Source organism: Alligator mississippiensis, chromosome 3, assembly GCF_030867095.1.
Source record: "Alligator mississippiensis isolate rAllMis1 chromosome 3, rAllMis1, whole genome shotgun sequence".
Classification (NCBI taxonomy): domain Eukaryota; kingdom Metazoa; phylum Chordata; order Crocodylia; family Alligatoridae; genus Alligator; species Alligator mississippiensis.
In genome coordinates this window covers 206,102,177-206,117,118 of record NC_081826.1, presented here as the reverse complement: position 1 = coordinate 206,117,118, position 14,942 = coordinate 206,102,177, and positions in this window count along the sequence as shown.

Here is a 14,942-nt window from a genome sequence, read left to right as displayed (position 1 = left end):
AAAAACATAGACGTTGCATTCTCTGTTACGCTCACAGGCTGGTTTAATTAAATATAGAACTAGGCAGTAAGTGTGTTGGAAGCATCACATTGAAATGCTGCTGCACAGTAAGAGCTTCACTGTAGTGTATTCTTTTAAAATGGTATTGCATTTTAAGCATTTCTATTTATTAACATTTTATGGAGGCTCACAAATGAAATATAAGGAAGACACACACACACACACACACACACACTTCATATATAAAGAAAAAGCTTGAAAAATAAAACATAAATGAAAACATACAAACCAAATAGACTATTATAAAACTTACAATTCAAAATTTAGGTCTCAGAAAAAGGGTCAGGTTATAAATTGAAGTGGTTTGAAGTTTTATATGCTAATTATTAATTTGTTTCTGGGCAGTATGTGCTAACTACCTATATTTAAATGTAAATGTTTCACAAAATTTAATTACTGATTGTTATATTATAAATAGAGTATTAGCAGGGCATCACTGCAATATGAAAGTATAGTATAAATATGCTGTAACATTAGTAATTGCATGCACTGTTGTTATGGCAGAAAATAAGAATAAAGAAAACTTAATTATATTTGTATCTGCATAATTATTTTACAATAAGAAGTTCAACAGTGATTTATAAATTAGAGGCATTTTTACATGTGCTCTGGGGTGGGGGGGAGGCATTTTAATTAAAGCATCTCTTGGGAGCCACTCTAATTAAAACACCCACAGCATCTCATGTATTCAGCGTCCCGTGTTTCAAAATGGCAGCAGGAGCGCTTTAACTAAAGCTCATTCAACGACTTTTAGTTAAAGAGCTCCCAACACCATTTTGAAACACAGGGAAGCTGAATACATGAGACCCTGCAGCACTCGATTAATCAAGTCTGCTCCAATGTTTTCTAATCAGAACACACCAGAGCATGTGTTTGTATATAGGTGTCCTGAGAAACTTGCCAGCATTGGGTGCATACATACATATAAAGTCAACTTAAAATAAGACAACTTAATTAAGTCAACTGAACTAAGGCTACTTACGCCATGTCAGAGTGTACACAGCTCCTTGACATGGTGGCAGCTTTAATTAATGAGTCAACTTAATTAATGAGACTCAAGATAATACACCTCTGTATTATTTAAGATAACACACCTTAAGGATGTACTGTCTTGCACTGTGTTCTGCTCCACATATGTGTAAGCTCTTACCGTTAAATCAACTTTAAAAAGTTAAGTCAGCTTAACTGTCATAAAGTTAGTAGGCGTGTACACACCCATTAAGATACTGGGATAATTTTATTAAAGATCTTGAATGAGCCCTGTAACAGGGAGCCAGAGGCTCCTGTTACTGTAAGGGGATGCTGCAGCAAGCTAAATTTGCTGGGTGAAACAGGCAGCTTAAGCAAGGACTAGATGCTGGGAAGCAAGCAAACCAGTAATAGCCATGATAGGAGCTACCTCTGGGGGAGGGACTATGCCAGGAGCTAGCTGCACTACAGTAAGCAGCAAACGGGGCAGACATCTAGGCAGTCCAGAAGCAAAGAGCTACAAACAGACAAGATAAACTGCAGCAGAGAAGGGCAAGCTGGACATTAGGCCAAAACAGAAACCCTTGTGGGTGGTTGGAGAGCCACCTAGCAGGAAGGGGTAGGGCTTTGGAGGCAAATATGGGCAGTGCCTGAGACAAGGCAATTAGTCTCTTTTCAAGATACAGGGAGAGGAGCTCCTGAGCAAGATGGGTGCAGGAGATGGAGTGCCCAGCATCCAAGCTGTCCCAGAGAGCTGCAAGGGAAAAGTGCCAGGGGATATATAGCTTGCAGGGGAAGTACTGACCCAGTGTGAGGAGGATTTTTACTGTACAGCTGTTGTGCTTGTGTTTCTGTTTTGATTAGACTAACTGGAGGACCAGATTGTGGCTACAGAGGAGGTGTGGTGGCCACAGAGGGGTGCCTAGCAAGACACTCAGCAAGAGACAGCCTAGCCTAGGGTCAGGGACCCTGGGTCTGAGGGCTGGGATAAAGTAACAGCAGCCATACTGGGGCCAGAGGCTCAGAGCTGAAGCCAGATCAGGCTTAAACCAAGGGGGCCAATAGCCTGGAGAAAGGAGCCAAAGCCCAAGAGGGGTAGAAGCCAAACTAGAGCTAGGGGCCCAAGGAGAAAAGAGCCTTGCCAGGGCCAGGGGCTTGGTAGGCCAGGTTGGGAGGGTTTGGTAGGTTAATTAACAGATAGGGCCACTAGACCCAGTGGACAAATTAAAGTAACATCTTCAAAGTATGTGTGTGGCTATAGGAGGCCACAAATAGCCCATAAATCAACTGGTGCCCTGAGACACTAATAGGGCTATGAGGGCCATAGCATAGTATCCCAGAGGCAAAGTGCAGCTAGAGCGAGATCACTCTAGGGCCCTGGGGGCATCTTCCCCAAGCCTCCCCAAACCAAGGCATGGCAGGAAAGAGAGAAGCAGAGGGTACTTCAGGGAGCTAGAGTAGGGACTGGAGTTGAATGGTTACCAGGAGGCATCACAGCCACCCTTAGGCTCTGATGCTGTCATAGGTCCGTGTAAGATTTTCTGCTGTCAACAAGACAACTGAAAGACAACTTCTAAATTTTGGTAAGAGGACTTGCATATACCAGCTAAGCACCCATCTTTAGCTGAAACCATTGTTCAGTGCTTCAGGGGAGGACAGAAAAACCCCCAGAAGCCAAATAGTGCGTTTATAGAGACAAATATACTTCCTGGCTTCTACAGGCTACCATCAAAGGTCTTGAGTCCTAGGATTATCAGGTACCTTCTTGATGGAAACTTCTTTTTAACCTCATCATGGACATACCAAATATTTGAATTCATATATCACATGTGCTAATTATTGCTCCCAAAATACCCATATCCTATCAAACTATGCTTTCCATGAACTTGTACAGCTCCATCTTACAACAAGTCAGGTTCCTTTCTCCAATAGCTTTTGAAGACCATTCCAAAACTTCACTCCTCACAGATCAGAAGAAACCTTCTTCTAATACCATCCTAAATTTGTTCATGAGCAGTTTGTAGTCATTTGACCTTGTGCCCCTATGGTTCTTTAGGTTTTCTTCCTCCTGAATACTCACCCCAGGAATATATTTGTATTCCCTCTCAGCCTTCATATGGCTAAACCTTATAAACCAAACTCTTTTAATGTCTTCTCAGGAGAGAGGCTCTCCATTCCCAACACCCATCCTAGTAGACTTTCTTTGTACCTGATATTATTTGAGCATAAGTGACCAAATGTGTATATAATACTCAATGTGGGGTCATATCAATATTCCATTCATTCAAACTAAAATAATCTGCCTAATAGAGTAACCTTTTTTATAGAGCTATATCACACTGAAAGTTGATTGTCATCCTATAATCAACCAGTATACTTAAGTACCTCTTCTGTTACTTCCAGATGATGAGCTGCTATCTTTTAGCAAAAGTTATTTCATACCACTTCTGTGGCTCCCATCCAAAAGTTATTTAAATATTCCTGGATAATAATCCAATCCTCCTCCATATTGGCAATATCAATGTAGCATTGTGTTGTCTACAAGTTTCATAAGACCACCTCTGTTTCTTGTACCAATGTTGTTAATGAAACTGTTGGATAGGATGACATCAAAGACCAAGCCTTGAAGAACATGATGATTTTATTATAGCAAGTAGTAAGTAGGTTTGTACAGTCTTGGGATTATGGCCTTGTATTGGTGCCTGAGGAGGGAAGAAAGAGAACACAAAGGGTATGCCCACCACCACAATGCTTTCAGGTAGAGGTGTTCTCAAGCATGTTGTGCCCATCCATTCCTTTGTCCATGCACCAAACTTGTAAAGGCAGCAGTGAAGCCACTCAACTCCAGATATCCCTCTGCAGATGCTCTCAAGATCTTTGTCTCCAACAGGCTTGAGAGCAGTCACAGGGAGCAGGTCCACCACTGCATCTCTATGTTTGGCCAGGGAGACAAGAATGGATAAACAGGCATTCTCCAGAGAACCATAGAAGCAATATAAACATTCCCAAGAGCCTCTTTTCCTACATAGGCAACAGAACAGAATTTCTTCATGCTGTGCAAAATAAGGTCAACAGAGAAGGCAACCTCTAGTTACCTGGTAGATGGGTCCATCTGACTGGTTTGTCTGTTGTGGTCAAAAACATGTGCTGCCTCTGTTTACTGCAACTGCAGCAGCAGCGACAATGTATTACTGCCCCCCGCCCCCCAGCTTCAGCTGAAGGAATTTGAGCCTGCCTGGCATTGTGTGTTAACCATTGTGTGTTAAGCATCCAGCTTGTGACATATACTTGGTAGTGGGGCATTATGTAAAAATACATAAGTGCACTCTGCTCCATGTGAGTCTTCTGATGATGGTATTTTTTGTGAAGACTTGTCATAACAATAGCTTTTACTTTTTTGGAGTATGACAATATAACCTCCTGAAATATATTGCTACTTAATGTACATATGAATATGTTATGTGTATTAACTAGTAATTAATTCATTAATCTATATACATTTATACAAAAGCATAGATCTATAACTGTATGCTGTTGCACTTATTGCTTTTGGTGTCCCATCATTTCATACCGTGAGCACCCATGGTGTTTATCACTGCTGTGAACACAGTACTGACAGTTCATAATAGGATAGTGTTAGTCCTGATTCTCTGCCATCACATTTTTATCAGGGTGATGAGTACGTTCCTAATACTGCTAGCCTGTTACATAAGGAACAACATTTATATGAATACTGTGCAGCTACTCATGTGTTTCAGTAGTCAAGCATTGTATGTCTGCATTCATCAAGTTTATGGCCCTCTCTACTCATTACTGGTACACCTCCTCCTGAGATATTGCTAGGTATAGCTCCATTTCTCAAGTATTGAAAAAATAGTAGGCTAGTACTGAGGAAATTATTTTTTGTTGAATATGACATGCACATTCCAAATACTTTTTCCTCTGTGTTCCCTACCACAGTATTTGAAGAAGTGAGCTTGGATTCACAAAAACATATGCATGTTAAATCTAGCTAGTCTATAAGGTTCATCTCTACCCTACTTTCCGCCTGAGTTCAGACTAACACCGCTAACTACCTTTCTCTGTTCCCTACCAGGTATTCAGCTTGCTCTTAACTCATAGTCTGTTATTATTAACTTTGCAATGATGCGTTATCTGGATACTAGAGAAAGTTGGCTCTTCCATTTCAGTGTCATCAAACTCTGGAAGCTATCCTAGATGAGATGTTAAATATGTTAACATATATTAAATAACCTGTTGCCAGGCTACACCAACATAAGGCAAGTATGTCTGAATATTGTTGGGCACAAGTTGGCAACCTATGGCCCATGCCCTGGATTTGGCCTGCAGTGAGGTTGAATCAGTCCCGTGAAGGTCATATCTGACCTAAAGCAGCACAGAGGGTTGGCAGCCTGCAGCTGTGCCATGCTACCCATTCCCCCATCCATATCCCCCTCCTTAGTCCTCCCTGATGTACTCTCACACCTTGCTGCAGAATTTACCCCTGCCCATTGCCACTGGGGACATGGATTAGTGGCAAGCGTAAGAACAGGTGGCTTGGCTATTCCAGGGTGATAGAGATTCGCGGCCTGCTGTGCAGTTCAGGTCACAAAGAGCAGCATATATTGCATCTATGGCAAAAGGTTGACAACCCTTGTTGTGGAGTACATCTTATGTATAAAAATAAGAATCACTTAGTAGTTTCCCTGTATCTAATTCTTGCACCACCAGAAATTTCCTGTGAGGCCTTGGACAAGTCACATAACTCATAACTCTTCTGTACTTCAGTCCACCATAGCAACAAAGGTCTCTCCATGGACTGAGACCTTGTAGTGTTTCCAATGACCACTCAAAGGTATGTCTCGAAGAGTCTTATACTTCTGGCAGGGTCACCCATGGTGAACAGACCTGAGGGGAGGTTCCAGACAAGCCACAGTCCAACCCCAAGTCCTCAGCGGCAGATCAGGCAGGAAAAAGATGTCAGGATCTCAATGGCTGTAAAAATGAAAGAAGGCTGCAGTAAGATGAAGGTCTCCTATCATCTAGGGTTCTCCCTTGCCACTGGGCTTGGATCTCCACCTTATCATGATCATGCAGTTGCTGTTTCTGTGCACCAGCTTCCTTGCATTAAATAAAGTCACATGCAGGCTCCTACCACACAAAACAACATGCTTTCCTGAACCACCCTCCAAAAGCTATGCAGTGATGGATCAGTGGTGATGGAGAAAGGACTAGTGAATCCAGCAGTTTCCAACCACGAATCTGTATGCAGATGGTGGTAGCATGATGATCATCTTGCACCTGTGTTGAGACAGGAATGTAATTTGGCAGCTGCTACTGTGACTGAGCAGTCATATTCAGGATCCCCTCTGCTCACCCCACATGGGGAAAGGGTTAGAAAAGGTGCCCTAAAGCTAATCTGTCTCATCTGCTCCTGTCTGACTAACCATGTCCAGAAGACTCATTCTCTCTACAGTCAAAAACATCATAAGAAGACAACGATTTTCGCAACATAGAATGTTTGCACCTTAATGGATGACCAAGACAACAAACAACTAGAAAAAAGAACTGCCATCATCTCCAGGGAACTAGTAAGATACAACATTGGCACTGAAGTTCTGAGTGAGACAAGATGACAGGATGACGGTCAGCAGAAGGAAGAGGGTGGAAGTTACACCTTTTTCTGAAAGGGGAAACTGGCCCAGGATAGATACATTCATGGCATTGGCTTCTCCATCAAGAATCAGCTCATCAGTCACTTACAGAACAAACGTCTTAGGACCCTTCATCTTAAGTTTAGGAGCAACCAGTATGCCACCATCAGCACATATGCCCCAAAGCTTGATGCTGACAATGATGTTAAAGAACCTACTCCAACCTTGACCACATACTGACTAATACTCACAAGGAGGACAATGCCATTCTCCTTGGTGACTTCAACACTAGTTGGACATGACCTGGAACTATAGAGTGGCACGACTGAGAAGGAAGGAGTAGGGAAAGCCAATTTCAACCACATCCTTCTGAGCAAATGTATGGAGCAATACACAACCATGCTTAGGCCATGTCAGAATTCAGTACGGAAAACGTGTGGTCTTAACCTGCTTTGTGTTTTGAGTTAGTAAGAGCAACAGCACCATCATCACCACCCATATATTTTGCCTCAATGAAAGAAGCCAAAAGCCACACTCTATAATGATTTCCCATTCCTGTTTTTTTTATATATTTTTATACTATTTTTATACTATTTATTATTTGGAGGCTGTTGGGAAAATAGTAATTCTTATATTATGTAGGAAAAATAGTAATTATTATATTATGTACCAGGACAGATAAATACTTCAGTAGTTAAAACAAAGCTAGCTAAATAAAAAAGAGCATGTTGTTTAGTTCAGTGTTCTGTTACTGGCACTAACGGGAACCCTACCATTTTATAAAAGGCCTTGCATGGGAGACAATGAGCTCACTTCCTTATGAAATTATTGCAGGGGGTATCTGCAAGAGAAAACCAGGCACTGCATTATACATCTAAAACTACAACCAGATTCATCATCAGGGAACCAGGTTTTCCATTCCCCATCGAAAAACACAGGAAAACCCAGATTTTCTCAGTTTAAGGAGAAAAATTCGGATTTTCTTCTTCAAAGGAAAAAAATACAGGAAACGGTGGGTTGCCCCTTGCAGGCTGGCAGAGTTCCAGCCTGCAAGGGGTTGGGGGGAGCAGGAGGAAGGTAATCAGGCAGGTGGTGCCACATGCATGTGCACACATGCATATGGCATCAAGGCAGCCTAGAGAGCAACTCCCAGCAGGTAAGTCTGGCAGGGGAAAGGATTGAGGCCCCCATAGTGAGAGAGGGAGGGAGTTGGGCAGGACTAGAGGTGGGGGCTACTGCACAGCTTGGGGCCCAGGGTTGAAATGTGCAGCCACAGAACCCAGGCAGGGAGCAGGATGGAGCCACAGGCGGTTCATCCGGGTGGCGGGGATGGAGGATCCAGGTGCCCCTTACTCCTGGCAACTTAAGGCAGGAGTGAGGATGGAGCCACAGGCAGTTCATCCTGGGAGTGGAGCTAGCTCCCCACCACTGTGCATAGTCCTGGGGGTGGGGCATGGGGAGTACATGTCCCCCCAGATTTGTATGTAGAGTGGAGCAAGGGCAGACTTCTTGCTGCAGGCTTGGGCCTCCACAGCCCACCAGGTGAGACTCAGCTCAGTTGGACAGAACAGGGCAGGGAAACTTGGTGCCACCATTGCAAGCCCTGCACTGCCATGGTGAGGCACCCTGCTGCCAGCCTGACAGCAGCGGGGAGGGTGGCACAAAGTTGTACTTCCCACTGCTGCTGGGAGGGTAGGGGGTGCCTCACCATGGCAGCACGGGGTCACAGCGGCAGCACCGAGCTTCCCTGCCCAGCCCCACTCTGCCCTGACATGCAAGGTCTCAACTGCTGGGTCACAGAGGGCCTTGGGGGAGGGCAGCAGGGTGGGGAGCCCAAGCCCACAGCAGGCAGCCCACATGTGTCCTGCACCCCCCACAAGCTGTGCTCTGGCCGTGCCACCCATGGGGGAGGAGGATCTGGGCCCCATGCTCTGCTCTGCTGCAGCAGCCACCACCATTACCCACATGTGGCAGCTGTGGGTCGGGTGCTTCAGTGGAAAGCAGGGGGCTGCAGACCTGGGTTCCTGGCCCTAGCAGCTGTGGGGCCCCCTCTGGCAGAGCTAGGAGGGCTGGAGGCTGTGGGTAAGGAGTGAGGGACACCAGCAGGGTCCAGGGGGCTGTGGGTAGGGAGTGATGGGCACCAAAAGGGCCAGGGGGCTGTGGCTTGGGAGTGAGGGGCACTGGCATGGGAAGGGCACCAGCATATCAAGGCTGCTCAGCGCCACAAAACTGGGGGGGACCCCGCCTGCAGCTGGACCCGTGTCCTGGTTAGTGAAGGGGGCAGGGGGAGCTCTGATTTTCCACGATAAAAAACCCAAAATCAAATGCCAAACTTTATAAGCATTTAGGATTTATTTTATTACAGTGATTGAGGCACTGGCAGCCTTCCAAATTGCTTTAAATTGTAAATGTATCAATACAACATTATGTTCAACTGACACCTTTATATAGTTTTGTGTTTCATTTTAATCACAAGAAAAAGTGAGTTTGGGGAGTTTTAATCAGATAGTTTGCACTTTTTTTATCAGAGAAAACCAGGATCCCTGTTCATCATGAATTAACACAGCCAAACAAACTGTAGGTATTTACATTCACATTTATTGTATTCATCATGCAATATGCATAAATATGTAGTTGCCTTAAAGGACTGCCATTTGTAGCACTTAACCATAGATGTAACATTTATTGCTAAGTGTATAGCTCTGTATTTTAAAGTTTATTTAAGATGTTTTGCTATAAAAAAAAATATTTAAAAAACATTTGAAAATGAATGCATTAAAGTATACTGCTAACTAAAGTATGTGACAATGGATTTGTTTCATCAGAAGACTTGAAGTTTTTGGGCATGGCTATAATAAGGCTCCTTTATGCTGTTCTGGCAATGTAATGGAAGCTACATTTGCACCCATTTAAGATCTCCTTGCACTGCCAGAGTGGTATAAAGGGATTTTCGTGCAAATGAATATCAGACCCTTTGAGAATATTTGTTTTTTTTCTCTTTGTGGCTTCTTTCAAATTTGCTAGTGATTTAATAGTCTGTTCCTGTAATATGAAATTTTCTGTTAATTAACCTAATCAAGCTGTTTTCCAAGGCCAGCTTCAATGAGTTAAAACAGAAGTTATTTCAAAGGTGGTTAAAAACTGTAAGGGTGAATAGTTATCCTTAACAAATTGTTTTCCAGGACTAACATAAGTTTAATGAAAGCCAGAGATACTTAGAAGGTGTTTGTAAATCATCAGGATGACTGAAGAAACAGTAAACACTTTCACATTTACATTCTTTCAGGAGTAGTACCATATTATCTGTCTGATAGCTGTATCTCTGCACCCAAGCTTTTAAGTTCAACTGGAAACAAGTATATGTTTATTATGAAGGTATACTCCTTTTAAAACATCTGGAAAATTAGCATATTCACTAAGGCCATCTTGGAGAACTGTGTTCTCACAACACTTCTGTTTTGCATATCATCCTTACAACTCTGCATTAGCAATGTACACACTCATCAAATGGTGACCGCCCAGGCTGAATGACTCTTTAAACTAGAAGCAGAAATACATGTTGATTAAATTCTTTCAAACTTCTTGACATGAAAATGAGTGTTATGAAAGAGTGCTGAAATGGAATGATTCAAGTAGTGTTACATTCACAACTTAATTCCTTGAGCCTGCCTATTTCCTCTGGACTTATTAACTTCTGAAATCCTTCAATGCACCATGTAGGCCAATACAGAGAGCAGATTACTGAAGCGGGTTGGTATTCATGTACACCTGTAAATACTGGCACAGGTAGTAAACCTACTGTGAAATTCTATGGGCATTAAAATAGGAGTCTGCAGGTGAACAGGAGATTGCATGAATCTGCAGGAGACTGATCAGAGCTGGGCCTAATTTCTGTAACCATTTATGCAACATGAGTAGCCAAGTATAACAACATCCTGTGCTACTATGCAGATACAATGCCCAGGGTCTCTTGGGGAAAAGGTGACTAGGGGGAGGGAGAAAGGAAAGAAGTTGGTGACTTTCTGTTTGTATCAAAACTATGAATCACATTTCATAGTGTGAATTAGACAATGTTTGTCATTTATGACTTAAGAAGTTGAGAGTAATAATGGGGAAATGGCCAACACTTTTGTCATGTTAAGGAAATAGCAGAATGGTTCTGTCAAAGAAAAGCTGATATTTTTTACGCTGGTGCTTTGTAAAATACAAGCTACAAGATGAATGAGTACTGCTGAGATGTGTGTGCCTTTCTTTGTCAATCAAGTGGTACTGAAAAAGCTATGGCAAAGGTTCAGAGGGTTGAAATACAGCTATAGTCGGACAAGGTCCCAAGTCCAGAGATTCCTGGCACCTAAAACAGTCAAAATCCCAATAATCTGTTCTGATGATTTATTAAGAGTCCAGTCCTGAACATCTAGTGAAGCACTTTTTTAGCTTCCAGGGTAAGAAACTTACATTTGATATGAACATTATTTATTCATGTTAGGTAACTCACTGTAATTGATGTACTAGTGACTGAGAATTCACATCTAGAGATGCGTCTCAGCACTCCAGATGAGTTGCATAATCATATCCAGTCACTACCAGGCAGATCATTGGACTTAAATGCAGGACGTGACAGTCATGACAGGGCAAATGAAATGAGATTAGACTAAGTGACATGTAAACTAGTGTTCTACAACTTAGTCTGCGTCATGACATCAAGTTGCACAAAAGCTGATGAAGTGCTCTTTGATGCCCTGACCAGATTGCAAAATGCGAGATGCTGAAGAATAGGCAGTCTAACCTAATGGTTAAACCCCTGAGGGCAAGCAGGGGCCTGGGGCTGGGTCAGAGAGTGGGAGGCATATACCAAAACCAGAGGGAAATCCAGAAGCAGAGTCCACAACACAGTCCAGGCTCAGGATCCAGGAATTGGATGACAAGTACCAATCCACAGGGTGAAGTCTGAAAACAGCCAAATAGGGATCAGGAGCCAGAGAACAGATCTGCTGGGAAAGCCAAAGTCCAGAAATAAGCCAAAATCCAGAGTCAGGAACCAGGAAACTTGCCACAGCAAAACTCTTGTCTGAACTGCAAATCCAGTGCCCGAGCTGCTGTTAAATGGATGGGCAGTTTGCCTAGCAGCCAATCAGGATGATCACTGTTCCTAAACTGAGGTAGGGTTCATTAGCTGAAGCTTACTGCAGATGTAGCTATTGAGGTACTTAACCCAGGCTGGCCTGCCTGATTAGAGTCCCTGACAAAAAGCACTTGACTATTTTTGTTATCTGCTTTAATGTCTTTGATCCAGTCTCAGTTAGTAAGCTCACCTAACCAAACCATTCTAGGCAGCAAAAACAGAACTAAAAGATGAAATGGGTCATTAATGGCATAGGGCTTTTATTTCCCAATCACCAGCTGCAGTTCAATTAGGTTGAGTCCTTACCATTTCTGAAGGGTATCCAGTAGCCTGTACCATGTGTTTAATGACTTGGTGGCTTAAGGGCAGTTTCCAGCAAAATGGTGTCTCCATCACAAAAATCAGCATTCCTTCTGTCACCCATGCTGGTGATATCCAAAGAAAGGCCAAGGACTCCTGTGACATGATTTCATCTCTTACTACTAGATGGTTTCTGTCAAGGTCAGGATTAAGGCCCAATGATGAGGCAATGTAGGGAAGTTTACATTAATTCTGCCCAGGCTGTATTCGTTCCATTGACAGAAGACTTCAGTCTCCATAGCTGTCAAACCAACAGCTTTCTCCAGCACTGAATTTTGTCAGATAATATAAGCAGGCACCTGACTGATTGGTGATCTGGGTCAGGACTGTCCAACTGGAGGCTTGGAAGCCAAATGCAGCCCATGAGAAATTAATGTACAGTCTCTGGGCTGTCACATGGGCACCACTCCCCCCAATCCTCTGGCTGCAATAGAAGCTGAAGTCTCCAGGCTCCCCCTTCCCTGCCCCAGCTGCTGCTTCATGCCTTTGCCCCAGGGAGCAGGGCAGTGAGGGAGCAAGGGGAACTAAGGGTGAATAGGGCTGCACCACAGGAGGGGAGTGGAGTAATTGGGGCCATGTGTCAAGGTGTTGCACCTGACAGTGCAGCAGTGTGGGGGTGCTCATAAAGGCATGCATTGCAGGGGGGAAGATTGTGTTCATACACCTGCATGGCACAGCAGCAGACTGAAGGGTAGGGGTGAGTGCATGGCATGCAGCCCCAGGAGCATGTGGCCCCAGGGAGCTTTGAAATTGGACAGCCCTGATCTAGGTCAGAGTACCAACTAAATGGTTAATTGTCAGTTTACAATTCTGCTTGAATTGCTCTCCTGCTCATTAGATGCTATAGGAATACTTTGCAGTTCATTCCTATTGACTGATTTTTCTCTCCTCTCTTCTTTGTATCTTATCTGTGTGAGATTGTGTTAAGTACTATCATGCCATCTAGGAAAGAAAATTCAAGAGTCCTTTAACCCTGCAAATGCTTCTCCATCTACAGCTCCGTGTGGAACAGTGTCAACTTGACATTCTTTCCATTTTACTTTTGCTGACCTACTACAAATATTTTTTGATATGAACAAGCATAATACAGACACTTTACATTAGCACCTGGATGACCTCCAAATACCATGGCCCATATTAATGAATAATTCATGACTCTCAGCAATGGGATATTTCAACATTAAAATACATCTAAATAGATGCAAGCTTGTATTAAAATATGTAAGCTTTGTCAATCAAGGAATCTTGAAGGATACTAAAGCTTATAAGCACCAAATTAAGAAACTGGAGGACCGGACTGCAAGAGTTTTGAGCCAAAGGATAAGTTCCCAGGTCAAGAGCCAAAGTTGGCGTATGCAGTCTGTGTATTTGAAACTTCACAACATTTTGGGCAGTTCTGGAAGCACTCCAACAAAGATCAAGTTTGGTGGATATTTGCAGACAGCAGTATAACACATGACTTTAAAGACAACAGGCCTGGCAAGATTGTTCATTCACTCTGTATGACGACAGCCACATTTCTGTACGTTGATATGAGGTCCAGAATTTAAGCTTACCCTGATGCAATGTAAGGACTACCTCACATTAGGTCTTCATGGGAACAGATTCATGTTTATAGAAAATTGGAGTATAACAGTAGCCCCAATCTTGCCAGCATAGCTGAAATTTTATTACCAAGACCTGTGTTTATTTGGATGATCAAGCTAACATGTTTCTTGTGCTTTCTGAGGCAGAAGTTTTTCTTAAACTGGAGTTGTCTGAGGTGGATTAAGGGGAAAGGAGGCTGAAATCTAACTGTGATCTTGCATGGCTTCCATCAAAATCTTATTCCTTATTATTTGTATCTCTTGATATGTATTTTTCAATCATATTCAGTGGCTTTCCCCCACCACTGTTTCAATCAAGCCCACCTCAATCCTGAGTGGGTCAAGCATGGTTTTGGGCCTTGCTGCAAGTTAAATCAGAACAGTTATGTCAGCTAGAATAGTTGTTTGGGGCCGACAGCTTGCTCAGTCATGACAGCTGAATGCTCTCTCATCATATATTTTCCATACACTTAAGGGGAGGGTTTGGAAAATAGAAATAGGAGGGCCATAGATTGATTTGCTATGTGAAGTATATGAATGTGAAGGTTGTGACTTCTATTATATTTGTACAATCTGTTTTAGACAGTTACAATTTATGGTGCCCATAAATTATGGTGCAGTGTTCGATATGGACTTCCTCCTCAACTGGAAGCAGTGTAGCCAGATTCTCATGGCATTTGGGGGATACTTTAACACTGTTTCATTCAAGTTACAGAGAATTTAGTACCAACCTTAGCATCTATGTGGCTCTACCTTATATTACATCTAAAACCTCTTTTGTCAGAGAAATCCTTTAGGGATTTCATCTCAGTATCACTATTACATTTAGCTGAGAAACCCACTCCAAATAAACTCCAATTAAGGTAATATCTTTTGTAAATGAATAATCGAAGAGAGATGAACTGTGAGATAAGTAGCTAACATACAGGGAGGAACCCAGGAACCTCTCAGCTGCCTTAATCCTCTCAAATTTCTAATGTTTCCAAAACTTTGAACTGTAATTTTCTCTAATCAGAGTATGTTTTAAATGGTTTCATGAACTTTCTCAGAAATGTCTACAATCAATTGTAGAGAGAAATAAGTTGCTAAGAGACTGAGTGACTAGGAGTTGATTATTCCTTATCTATATAAGGAAACACAAATGTAATTCTCAAGGGGTAATTTCAAGTGGATGCAACTGTTTTACTTTAA